This window comes from Furipterus horrens, unplaced genomic scaffold (genome assembly GCF_987537825.1).
Source record: "Furipterus horrens unplaced genomic scaffold, mFurHor1.1.pri manual_scaffold_11, whole genome shotgun sequence".
NCBI classification, from domain to species: Eukaryota; Metazoa; Chordata; class Mammalia; order Chiroptera; family Furipteridae; genus Furipterus; species Furipterus horrens.
In genome coordinates this window covers 55,961,480-55,973,850 of record NW_028327181.1, presented here as the reverse complement: position 1 = coordinate 55,973,850, position 12,371 = coordinate 55,961,480, and positions in this window count along the sequence as shown.

Sequence of the window (12,371 nt, the reverse complement as noted above, 5' to 3'; positions counted from 1 at the left end):
CTTTCAGCTGATTTCTCAAAAGAGACTTTGCAGGCAAGAAGGGACTGACAAGAAGTATTCAAGGTGATGAAAAGCAAGGACTTACAACCAAGATTACTCTATCCAGCATAGCTATCATTTAGAATGGAAGGGCAGATAAAGTACTTTCCAGACAAGGTAAAGCTTAAGGAAGTCATCATCACCAAACTATTATTGTATGAAATGTCAAAGGGACTTACTTAAGAAAAAGAAAATCAAAATTATGAACATTAAAATGACAATAAACTCACAACTATAAACAACTGAATCTAAAAAATAAGAACAAAATCCAACTAAGCAAACCATAATAGGAATAGAATCATAGGTATGAAGAGCATTTGCAGGGTTATCAGCTGGGAGGGGGGCAGGGGAGAAATGGGGAAATGGTGCAGGGATTAAAAAGCATAATTGGTTAGTACAAAATAGACAGGGGAGAGTTAATAATAATATAGGAAAGGGTGAAGCCAAAAAACTTATATGCACAACCCATGGATATAAACTAAGTGGGGGGAGGGGTGGGATTCCTGGAGGGAAGGGGGGGTACTGGGCAGAGGGGAGCAAAGAGGGAAAAATTGCGATACTGTAACAACATAACTAATAAAATATACCTTAAAAAATTCTGGATTAATTGCTATTCTCAGTGACACCTGAGAGCTCTGGAACCCAAGCCTTAAAGTCTTGCCCCCTCATCGTCAAGGACCTTGTCCTTTGATTTGTTTCTAGTTCTCAGACCACTGAGCTTTGCTGGAAATTAAATAAGCATCATGTGCCAGCATATCTCAGTCATTCAGTCTACAAACATTTACTGAGCACCAATGATATGGAATGCACTGATTAATCAAAGATTAATCAAACCCAGGTCCTGTTTTTGCCAAGTGCTCAGTCTAACGGGGGATGCCTGCCATAAGCAAATTACATCAATACAATATAATAAGCCCTATGCTTAAAACCAAAACATAATAATAGCCCAGGGATGGGTACCCACTAGGGAAAGTGTCCTAGAGTTGGTGACTCATGAGTATAAGTCTTGAAGAATTAATAAGAATTTGGAGGCAAAGGATATTCCTAGCAGAAGGTAAAGGCAAAGCCACTAGAAGGGTCATTCATAATTTAACTAGTATTTACTGATCACCTACTAAGTTCCAGGTGTCATTACAAGCAGAGAGGATACAGGGAACAAAATTCTGCATATTTGTGCCCCTTCCCTTCTAAGTTTGACCTCAACAGGGGTATGAAAAGCCATGGCACACAGAAAGGCTCTTTAACACCTCTGTCACCTGTGGCTCCTTCCTCTCCCTCACCCCAGCCTCTGAGAGCCATCAATCATAGCCCTTTGCATTAGTGACTCTTCAACACCATGTTCAGCATCATCTTGTTAACATCAGGCAATCTGTCAACCTATCAAGATCTTTTCAAATATGAATAATTACCCAATGTGTTCGTTCTCATTTCCAGGTTTGCATTTCCTGCAAAGTCAGTAAAGCATCTGCCTCTGGCATCTCCACCCAAGCCCCTCCCAGAAGTATTAGACACATTGTGTCTAAAATTAAATAAGCATCATGTGCCAGACACATTGTGCTGACCGAGCACAGATGTCCCCCCACGGACACCAAACCATCCCCTCACTAAATAACCCCAAAGTCTGACCCATGTGCCTGACATTGATCTATGACTAGACATGCAGATGTAACCAACTCTGCCCTGGAAGTGTTCGGTATCTAGCCAGACATATTGTTAGGTTTCAGGGGCTTGGCAGATGTAGACAAGGCCAGCAGCCAAATGCTGAATAAGATGGTTTATTGCGTATGTGACATAACTGGGGTCGGGGCAGACACCAGCAGTGAGGGTCAGGGCAGAGCGTGTTTTTAAGGAGTTCTGAGACTTGGAATATTAAGCAATACAGGATAGGCTGAGTTGCCCCTTGTACAGCCAGCAGGATGACAGCTGGACAGTTGCCATCTACTGATAGTAGCCTGAGGCTAGGGCAGCTAGGGGCAGGGAGAGTGGAAGGGGCTTTCTGCAGATGGCTCAGTTAGGAGAGTGGGAGTTGATTCTGATAACAGAGAAGTTGCTAAATTCCTGTCCGCCGATGAGGACACCTTTGAAGGACACAGGCAGTCACTGGCATCAGGGGCAGCAGATTTATTGGGGGTTAGGCAGCCCCTGACACCAGCAGTTACTGTGGGGGGCTTGCTAAAACCAGGCCCAGATTCCCAGAACCCGGGCCTTATGCCTAAGACGTATAAAGGAGGCAGCTCCTAACCCTGACAGGGGAAGGCGGGAAATACTGTGGAAGAAAGGGACCTTTCGGCTGGCTCTGAGCAGACTCACAGGAATTGCACTGTGAAAATGGGAAAGGACATCTGAGGGGAGGAAAGGGTTTGGGCAAAGCAGGAAGCATCTGAGAATCTGAGTGCATGGGTGTGGCTGCAGCTTGGGGCACGTGGGAGCTGAAAAGCTGGGTAAGAGGCGCCATGTGTGGTCCTCTAATCTATGTCATCATCCATCCAGGGAAGCTGCCCAGTTTCCGTGTGGGGCTGAGCGTGCCGAAAAAGTGGCGTCACTTCTTGGTAAATAATTCAAAGTCCTGTCTTCACGGGTCCACACACATTTCTCATTCAAGGAGCACTGATTTATGGACACAGCTTTTAAACACAAAAGGCTCTGATTTTTTTTTTTTCTTTTTTTTAATGAAAACAGAAGCTTTCAGGACTTACTACACTGATGCGCATGCAGAGAAAATGAAAGCAAGGAGACCTATCGGCTATTTGATAGGAAGATACGGGGATGCTAATATCATCTAACTGGAGAAGAACTGTCTTGCCGCTGGACTCCCAGCCCCTCCACCCTAAGGGGCAGAGAGAGGCCAGAGCACTTTCTGACAGCCCCAATATGTTTCTGTTATAGCTCAGCCCCTCTGTGTCTGAGATGGGAAAATTTTCTAAAGCCACACGAGAAGCGTGGCAGAGCTGAACCACTGGAGCTCTGCATCCCAAGCTAGTGCAGTTTCTACTTCTTTGAGGCCTCCCCAGTCTCTTCAGATCCAGAGTGCTTGCTTCTGTGGGCCTGCCTCTACGGGGACAGCCTGTTTGAACACACAGAGCACATCCTGACGTCACGGAGGTGTGGGTTCACTTTCCGAGTTCCAGCACTCACCAGCTGCCTGCCCTTGGGCAAGCCACTGAATCGCTCCAATACTCAACTTTCTCACCTCTAAATTGGGGGTAATAATGAGTAGATGTCATCAGGATTGGAGAATGTTTTACTCACGCTCCCTGTACACACTCATCTAGTTCAAGTTTGTGCTGAAGGGGCTTTATGTCTTTTGCTGTCTTTCTTTACGGGTTGCTGGTCTCTGTGATATTGTTGGTGCATGTCACTGGCGTAGAGTGGGGACCTGACTTACCTTTGTACTATAACAGTGACATAAACGGAGCCCCTTTAAAATGGAGTCAGAGCACATCCCAGGGGAACGGCCTTGCCTGTCTTACGCTTTAAACCCTTGGAATGTTAAATCGGCAAAATAACTTTTGGACTGGGCCTACAGCAAGATTGTGCCCCAAAGAACAGTTTGTAAGGATGACAATAAATATGACTACAGGGCTGATGACTACCAGACTGAAAATTACAAACATTGTTTGGTATTAACACCACTATGTTCGCTTATCTGCAGCTGCAGAAATGTCTTCCTTCTACTGATGCAATTGCTCTCCTCCCGTTTCTCATAACTACCCCTTGCCTTTGTCTCCTGATCAGAACACTATTTGGGTTTCTGCCTGAATAGCTATTCTTTGATCTCAAATAAATGCTTATTGCCTCTCACTTTGAAAGGCCTTTTACTTTCAGGTTAACAGTACAAACATCTTTATCATGTACAAAATTCGATAGTTCTTTAATCCAGCAGTTATAAGTAAATCTAGTGTTGCTTAAGGTTGAGTAAGTAGGTTTTCTTATTACTCTGTCAGTGAAGATATAATTGGCACTTTATTTTGGCAAAAACATATAAATATATAATCAAATTTAAAATATATATACCCTAAAATCCTATGATCTTACCTCTAGGACTGATATCTTATAGAATTCCTGGCATGACCACATAATGCGACATCACTTGTAATGGTTTTATTTTAAAGTGGAAATACTGTGGTGTGTCGTTTAACAACAGGGATCTGTACTGAGAACTGCATTGATAAGTGACGTCGTCATTGTGTGAACATTATAGAGGGTACTTACACAAAGCTAGATGCTTTAGCCCCTACACTCCTAGGCTATATGGTCTAGACTATTGTTCCTAGGCTATAAACCTGTACAGCATATTACTGTACTGAATACTGTGAGAAACGATAACACAATGGTATTTGTGTATCTAAACATATGTAAATGCAGAAAAGTATGGTAACAATGTGGTATAAAAGATTAAAAATGGCACACCTATATATTGAGCTCTTACCATGAGTGGAGCTTGCAGGACTGGAAGTTGCTTTGGGTGAGTCAGTGGGTGGTGAGTGAAGGTGAAGGCCCAGGACATTACTGTTCACTACTGTAGACTTTATAGACACCGTCTCCCAAACCCGCTCCCTGCTTCCTTTCAGTGGGGCCAGAAACAGAACAATGAAGCTGTCAATGCTGCTCCATGAACAGAGATGTGGGCCAGATTGATTGGAAATATCCAGGAGAAACTGGCTGGGTAAAATAAAGCACAGATCACCATCATAGTGACTGTAAGGAGGGAATAAAAGGTGGCCTGAGGATCAGCAGGAATTGCACTGCTGGTTAAAATAGCATCCTGTACACCAAAAGGTTGCGGGCTTGATTCCCAGTCAGGGCACTTACCTAAGTTGCGGGTTCAGTCCCCAGCAGGGGTGCATAGTGAAGGCAACCAGTCAATGTTTCTCTTTCACACAACAAAGAGATCTCTCTCTCTCTCTCTCTCTCTTTTTCTCTCTCTCTCTCTCTCTTTCTTCCTCCCCCTCTCCTTCTCCCTCTCCCTTACTGTTTCTCCGAAATCAATAAACAAATCTTTGGGTGAGGTTTAATGAAAAGAAACTTCATGATATCCATTTTTTAAACAGGGGGTGCTTAACATGGAGAAGGTGTAGAGCTGAAGATTCAATATTTTGACGTCAGAAGTTTGTTTTTGTTTCAGTTGACCCTATCTAGTATAAGGGGCTCTCTCTGGCATTGAATTGAAGGAAGAAATAAAACATATGTGCGTTACATTGTTACAACCTGAAAATATTTCCAAAGTCCAGGCACAGGCTCGCTCCACACGACCACAGAAAGCATTTCCTAAAGTGACAGTGGCACTTAATTCGTGTTAAGGTGGTGCCTGTGGACCTGTGTCTTTGTCCAGGATTGTAGGTCCTCAACAAAGAATTTACAGCAAAGTGCTCTGAAGACCATCAAGCTAGATCGTGGGTGCGGGTGGCTATAGCCCCCTCTGAATATGTAGTGGTGGGCAGACGGGCTCCTCTGTGCTGAAACAGGTCAGTGGCTGGATGACTAGAATGTAATCTGTGCCTTCAAATTGGGGTGCTGTGAATAGAGAGACTCTACTGCCAAGCCTCACAGATATGTGCTCCCATCAGAGAAAATAAAAATTCCTCCTGAACCACATACCTTTCCATTCCTTACAGGAAACTGAGCTCCATTATAATCTTATGGGACCCCCATCATATGTGCGGTCCATGGTTGACTGAAATGTTGTTAGGTGGCACATGACCGTAATTTAAATGTCTGTCCATATCTAAATGAATAAATTATAGTACCTTCATGCAAATAAAATTCTACACAGCCATTTTAAAAAGTGCCACATGTACAGACTTGGAAAGAAGTCTGCAACATATTGTAAAGTGAAAAGGGACATCGCAGCACAGTATGTATAGCATGAATACTAATTTTGGATTTTGCAAGCCATGTAATAAAAATAGCCAATGATATTTTGAATAGTTTTTCTTTGCAAGGCACTTATCTAAATATGTGATCCTTATAACAATCACATGAGGTAAGTACTATTATTCAATTTCTCAGATGAAGACACTGAGGCAGAGAGAAGTGAAGTGATTTTCCCAGGCTATGGGGTAGTAGATGTGGGAGCCCAGCCTCGGGCCCGGCAGCCTGTCCCTGCTGGTGCTCTCACCACATGTGACAAGCACAGGACAAGGTCTTGGACAGGGAGCAGGGAGGGAAGGACTTCTCCACCCACTTTATCCACTTACGTCTTGTTTGGATTTGTTACAATGAGCATGTAATTGAAAAATAAAAATTTTATAAAAGCACTCAACCGTGTGGAATCCTTGCCTGGGACGGGAGCCAAGACAGGGTGGAGGGAACCACAGACGTCCTTCCCAGGCTGGGCCGAGCTCAAACCTGACTTTCCGCGGTGCCCCCAACATGCCCCTTCCTGGTCAGCAAGGAGAGTACAAGGGGAAGGGCCCAACGCCAGAATAAGACAATCTGACTTCAGTCCCAGTTCTGGCACTGACCCGCTGGGTGGGCCTTGCCAAGCACCTTGACTTCTCTGGGCCTCCGCCCCTCAGTGGCGAAGTCCTACCGCCGCCATTCAGGGCTTGCTGCCCCAGCCAGAGAGCGGAACCAGCAAACGGCAAGTGGCTGCCGGGGCTGCTCCGACCGGTGCTCTCCGTAGCTGGGGCTCCTGGGGACCTGCCGGCACAGGAATTCGGGTGAGGTCTCAGGCCAGCGTCCTCTGAGAAAGTTGTACTGTCCCGTGGCATCCACATCCAACCAGGTCCAAACCCAATTTAGAGGGAGTTTCACAACAATATTATGAACTCAAAAAGCCCAACGACTCCCAGGGTCTCCCCCTAATGTTAATTCCCCTCCCATTCCAAGGAACAAAAGGGTCGGGAAGAGTGATTACTGTTCCCATTTTGCCGGGTGCTCCAGCCTCAGCCCCCGGTGTTCTCAGTATGGTCCAGTGTTTGGAGGAAGTGTAACCTTCGCCTCAAGGTTCCCTCTCAGTGGGCCTGGGAGCAAGACACTAGCTGGGACATGAAGAGAACAAAGCCGGACCCTTGGTTCCTGCCTTTAGAAACGCCACCTAGAGGCTGCATCTGTGGGGGGCGGGGGGGGGGGGCACGGAGATTTGGAAGGTGTTTTTGACCCCTTTGAAGTTTCTACTGCGGCTTTACTATAACTTGAAATAGTACTCAGCATTATCTGGACGGATTGGATTGCCCCATAACTGCTTGCTCCTCCTCCCCCAGCCCCCACCCTCACCCCTTCGCAGCGTCCGGGGCTCAGGCGAGCACTCTCCAGTCCTAAGATCCTGACTTCGTCCCCGTGACGCTCTCATCTCCCAGGCAGCTTCGTTTATCGCCACCGAGCGCTCCTGCAGATTCTTAGTTTAACGACACCCTTTCTGAAACAGCAGCGATGGTGCCAAATGGCACTTGCCTTTCCAGGAAAGCAGCCAAGCTCATTAAGTTAATAAAGGAACTTAGCTGTATAGAGATGCCTCTTCACATACATTCCCGAAAAACTCCACTCCGATCTCACAACTCCTCAGCTGCCATGAAGCCTCTGCTGCCACCTGCAACAGGCTCCTCCCACCGAGTCACAGCAGGCGACCTCCTGTGGGCAGGGAGTGCGGACACTTCAGGGGCAGGCTTGCCACGCATACCTCAGAGCCTGGCCAGCCCTGATTTCTCTCCCACAGCTGCTCCCAAAACAGCTCCCCAAGCTCCCCCATTGGAGCCGCAGGGATCCTGGTCAGGGGTGGGTCAGGCCCCTTCTTGTCCCAGCAGGCCTGTCTTGTTCACTGCGTGGCCCGGGGCGAGAGGAAGCAGTGTCGGGTGAGCCATCACGGCAGCCACCTGTGCGGTCTCCCGCCTCAGTCTCCCCTCACACTTCCCCTCCACAGCCAGCGTGGTCTTCCCAAACCAAAATCTGATTTTATCACCCCTCCCCACTGCATGCAGCCCCCCAAACTCCTCAGGTAGCAGCAGGCCTTTCAGGACACCCTCTACGGCCGCGTCCCTCTCCAATCTCCCCATCACCACTCACCTACCTCCCCACCCGGTACTACAGCTCCCAAAACAGGCCCCGCTCTCTCTCTCATGTGCCTTCCACACCTTTCCTCACCCCACCGCCTCCTCTTTCCGTGGACAACCACAGCAAATCCTTTAAGGCCCCACCCAAAAGTCCCGCCCTCCTAGGAGCCCTCCCTGACCTCCCAAGTTGGCCTGCGGTGCTGCTTCTTCAAGCTTCCGCAGCAGCGAGCACAGCCCTGTACCAGAACACGCACCACCCAAAATCAGGAACATCTCTCTGTCTCCACAACTTGGGCAGGAGTGTCCACACAACCCCCACGCCAGGAGCTATGCACTCCCACTCACCTGACACATGGAGGCCTGAGTCAGCGAAGACAGCCCCGCCTAGCAGCATGGCCATCAGCACCCTGCATGTTGGGTTCCCGTCTTCCCTGACAGCTGACCTCAATGACCTCTGTAGAAATGCCCTTCTCTTCAGTGCCCAGATCTCTTTTCCCGGCTCTTTGAGCTTTTTCTTTCCTCCTCTCTCCTCACTTGATAAGAGTTATATTGACTTAAAGCTTTAAGTATTTTTATTTCTCTGCTCTGAGAGAAACATGAACAGGGTCCTAGCACCTCTTTTGAGTGGCCACTCCACCTCCCCTCCAGCCCCACTCCCCGAGTCTCAATCCCTGCACCCCTAACTCCAGCAGAGGTTGGAGACTCTTCACCTCCTGCCATAGTGCCCAGAAGCATGGGAACCCCTGAGGGGTTAGCCCTGGGTCCACCCAGCCCAGGTTCTGGCTCCCGACAGGGTCCCCCAACGTCCGTCATGACTGCTCCAGGAGGCTGGCCGAATGACAGACTCCTTCCTCTCAATAGTCCTGCACAGATCAATTGTGGAGTTACGCCAGGCCCTCAGGAAGGGTTGTGTATTTCTTCTTGGTACCAGCTCTTGGCATGATGAATTCCTGGAGTCTACTACCCTCTGAATGTGTTTCAAACATCCTTCTTCCAAATGTCAAGGCATAGGAGGTAATTAACATCCTGGAAATAGTGGCTACACGTGGGCTGTGGTCTTGCACCACCGCGCCTACCTCGTTCTGCCAGGTTCCAGGGTCCTTCTTCATGAGAACCAAAGGGCATGTGGTGGTGGTTCAATCAAGGACCCAGACCTCCAAAGTCACCCAGAGGGAATCGTAACGGGATGCTACGTAAGGCGTATATGTAATATATATGAGGTGTCATAAGGCGTGAGATGCCAGGCTGTTATGTGGGCCGCTACCGGCTGCCTTGCAGGAGTGCTATGGTCAAGGCAAGGGATCCCGTAAGTAGAAGCAAGGACCAAAGTTGACCCAGGAACCAGGGGAAGGGCTGAGCCTTCAGCTGGTCTAAGCAAGAAGACTACAATGGCTAGGGTCCAGTTGGAAAACTAAAACCACTCTAGTATGTCACATACAGAAGATGGGCCACCATGGGGATGAAAAGGCTAAAAAGCCAACAAGGATGGTGAAGCAACTCAAAACTTAGCAACAGTGAGATGCAGGCATCCTTCTAGGGCTGTGGGGCCCCAGGGAGGGGAGGGGCGATGGTGTTCTTCAAAACCCAGAAGCCAGGGCCAGGAAACGCTCTCCTCTGCCCAGAGCAGAGCAAGAGGGAGAAACACCCAGACTTCTCTCTTCCTTCCAGGCTCCAAACTCCTGCCAATCCCAGGCAGAAACCAGTGGTAAAGGGCCTGGGGAGCTTGCGAGAGAAAGGCAGGGATGGACCTGGAAGCAGAGACAGGAGGGGAACCACCGAACAGATGCCCCTAGTAGCCCATGAACCCCTCTGTCTTCCTTAGGGCTTCAAGACTTTCAATTGTGTCCCTTCTCCGTGTTTGTCCTTCTAGACTGAAGAGTCTGTCCCCACAGGACAGTCTCAGAGTTCAGCCAACGGGCTCAATGAATTTTACAATTTTTCAAATACTAACACACCAAAGGCAGGTCAAGCCCTCCGCTGGGCGGTGGGAGGAAGGGAACGTGAAAAGAAAGGGATGCCGTCTGAGCTTAGATGAGAAAGGGGTCACCAAGTAGGGGAAAGACGTCTCTGACAGTGGGAACAGCCTGACCCCAGGAACTAAGTGGGTGGCTCCTGGGCACTGAGAAGACGGAGCTGGGGTGGAGAGCACCTGGGGAGGGGGACATGAATAAGGCCTGAAAGGCAGACCAAGGTCAGTGGAGTCTGAAGGCCGCACTGCAGCGCAGAGTAAGGGAAGCGGTTTATCCAGAGAGGAGTCATGCTCTCTCTAGCTGCCGCCACGGATGTGGACAATGGGCTGGAAGCGGCAAGATCAGAGGCAGGGAGGAACGTTTGAGGTGGGGTGACCACAGTCATCAGAGAAGCAAGGCTGGGGGCAGAGGGGATGGAGAAAAGGAGCAGGTCCTGGAGAGGAAGACGGCTTCAGGAAGATGAATGTGCAGGCCAGTGGAGGCACAGAGTGCCTGACCCAGGGTCCCGCACTCAGCTTCTGCCGTCTCGGCATAGTTCCCAGGTGGTGAGGCGCCCAGAGCTGTGCCCCGAGTCCTGAGAGTGGGCACCCCAAAGTTTGCACAAAGAGAAGGAAGCTTTCCTTTTATGCTCAGCATGCTGCCTGGTGACCCCTGGCCTTGGGGACCCATTTTTCTGCTGATGTAACTCAGGCATTGACATCAGGGTTCCCTGAATCACACCAGAGCTTGCAAGGTTTGAGCCATTTTCCCCAAATAACTCCCGTAACCACCTCCGGGTTCATGTACATTGGTGGCTCTGAAATTATATCTCTTCACCAGTGGTTTCTGAGCTGAGCACCAGAAAACAACTTTCCCCAGGGCCCATTTGCCAACCTAAGGTCTCCGGTCTTAGGTTCACTCCCCTAGCTCCACCTTTCATAACTGATTCTTTCCGTCTCTCACCCCACCTTACTCTTGTACTATATGAGGGTCTGAGATAGTGTGAAGCAATATAGGAGAACCAAGAACTGGTCTCTTTAGTCAATCCAGATGTGAGGAAGCAAATACAGGAAATCAGTGGAAATAAGGATCTTTCCTCTCCAGCTCCTCGGAGACTGTTAATTGAGCCAGTGCAAGCGGCTGAGCTTAGAACCAGATCTGCATTTTCCAGATCCCCTGAACAGTCCTGCACAACTAAAATTTTGCGTCTTTTGATGAGCACTTACTTGATCCCTGGAATTGTGCAGGATACTGTGAGCACTCAAAGAGATGGAAAAAATACACACCCTGCCTCGTAAACTCATTTCTGTTGAACTATCGCCACCTAGTGGCCTCAACTGAATTTTGTCCAAAAAAAAAAAGGGGAGCCTGGAGTTACGGAGTTAATGACCAGCTGACATCAGGATTGGTAGTTTTCAAAGGAGGCTCAGCGGGGCTGTCCAAAGAGGCCTCATTAATTCTTCATGGCAAGCCCCAGATGGCTGAGGATTGGCCTGTTCTTAAAGGCTCGTAGAAGGGAATTCCATGCTTACCTCCATGTTTAACTCGTTTTTGCACTTAGTACCTCAGAGCTAATCCCACTTCTTCTTGCTATAGCTAAACCCCTTCTGCTTTGATTGGCATCAATGGGGCTTGATACATACACTTCGAGGTCATCATCTGACCTCTATTTTCTAGCTCAAAGCCTCTGAGGGAGTGGGTAGGTGACAGTACACTTAATACAATGGACAGGCGTGTGTTCTGAGATTCTCGGCGCCCCGCCCCCCGTGAAAGCCAGAGCAAGCTCAAGGTACACATCTGAACTGCTTCCCAGCCACCTTTTAGAAGAAGTCTTGGAAGTGACAAGGGATAAGCTTGTTGGAGGTGGATACACTCGCCAGTCACCCTGAGAGCTCACCTTTCAGCACATTGGTAGCAGGAGGAGGGACAGGGACGAAGACGTGGGCTTTGAAGTGTCCCAGATCTGGCTTCATCTGCAAGCTAGAGACAATGACCCCATCTTTAAAAAATGTTGGGAAGATGAAGTGAGCTAGTTCCTCAAAGTGCCTCGTGTAAAGCAGATCCCACTCAGCAGATGCTATTCTCTGCCCCCCTCCCCACTCCCAGGACTGTCATTAAAAACCTCAATTCAACCATTTTATGTCCTCACTGCCCATCTTGTTCCAGAAGGACTCAGTATACAAATTTACATGCACATAAAGATAAAGCAAAATAAAAAATATATTAAGTTGTTACTTATATCGAGCAGTTAAAAATGAGATTACAGAGGAGATAATATGAAACCCAAAGTTACAGTGGTACATGAAGCATGAGCTTTAAGATTGAATTTCATATATATTTTAAGAGAGGGGTCAAATGATTGACCTAAAAGATTCCTAGAAGACACGCCAAA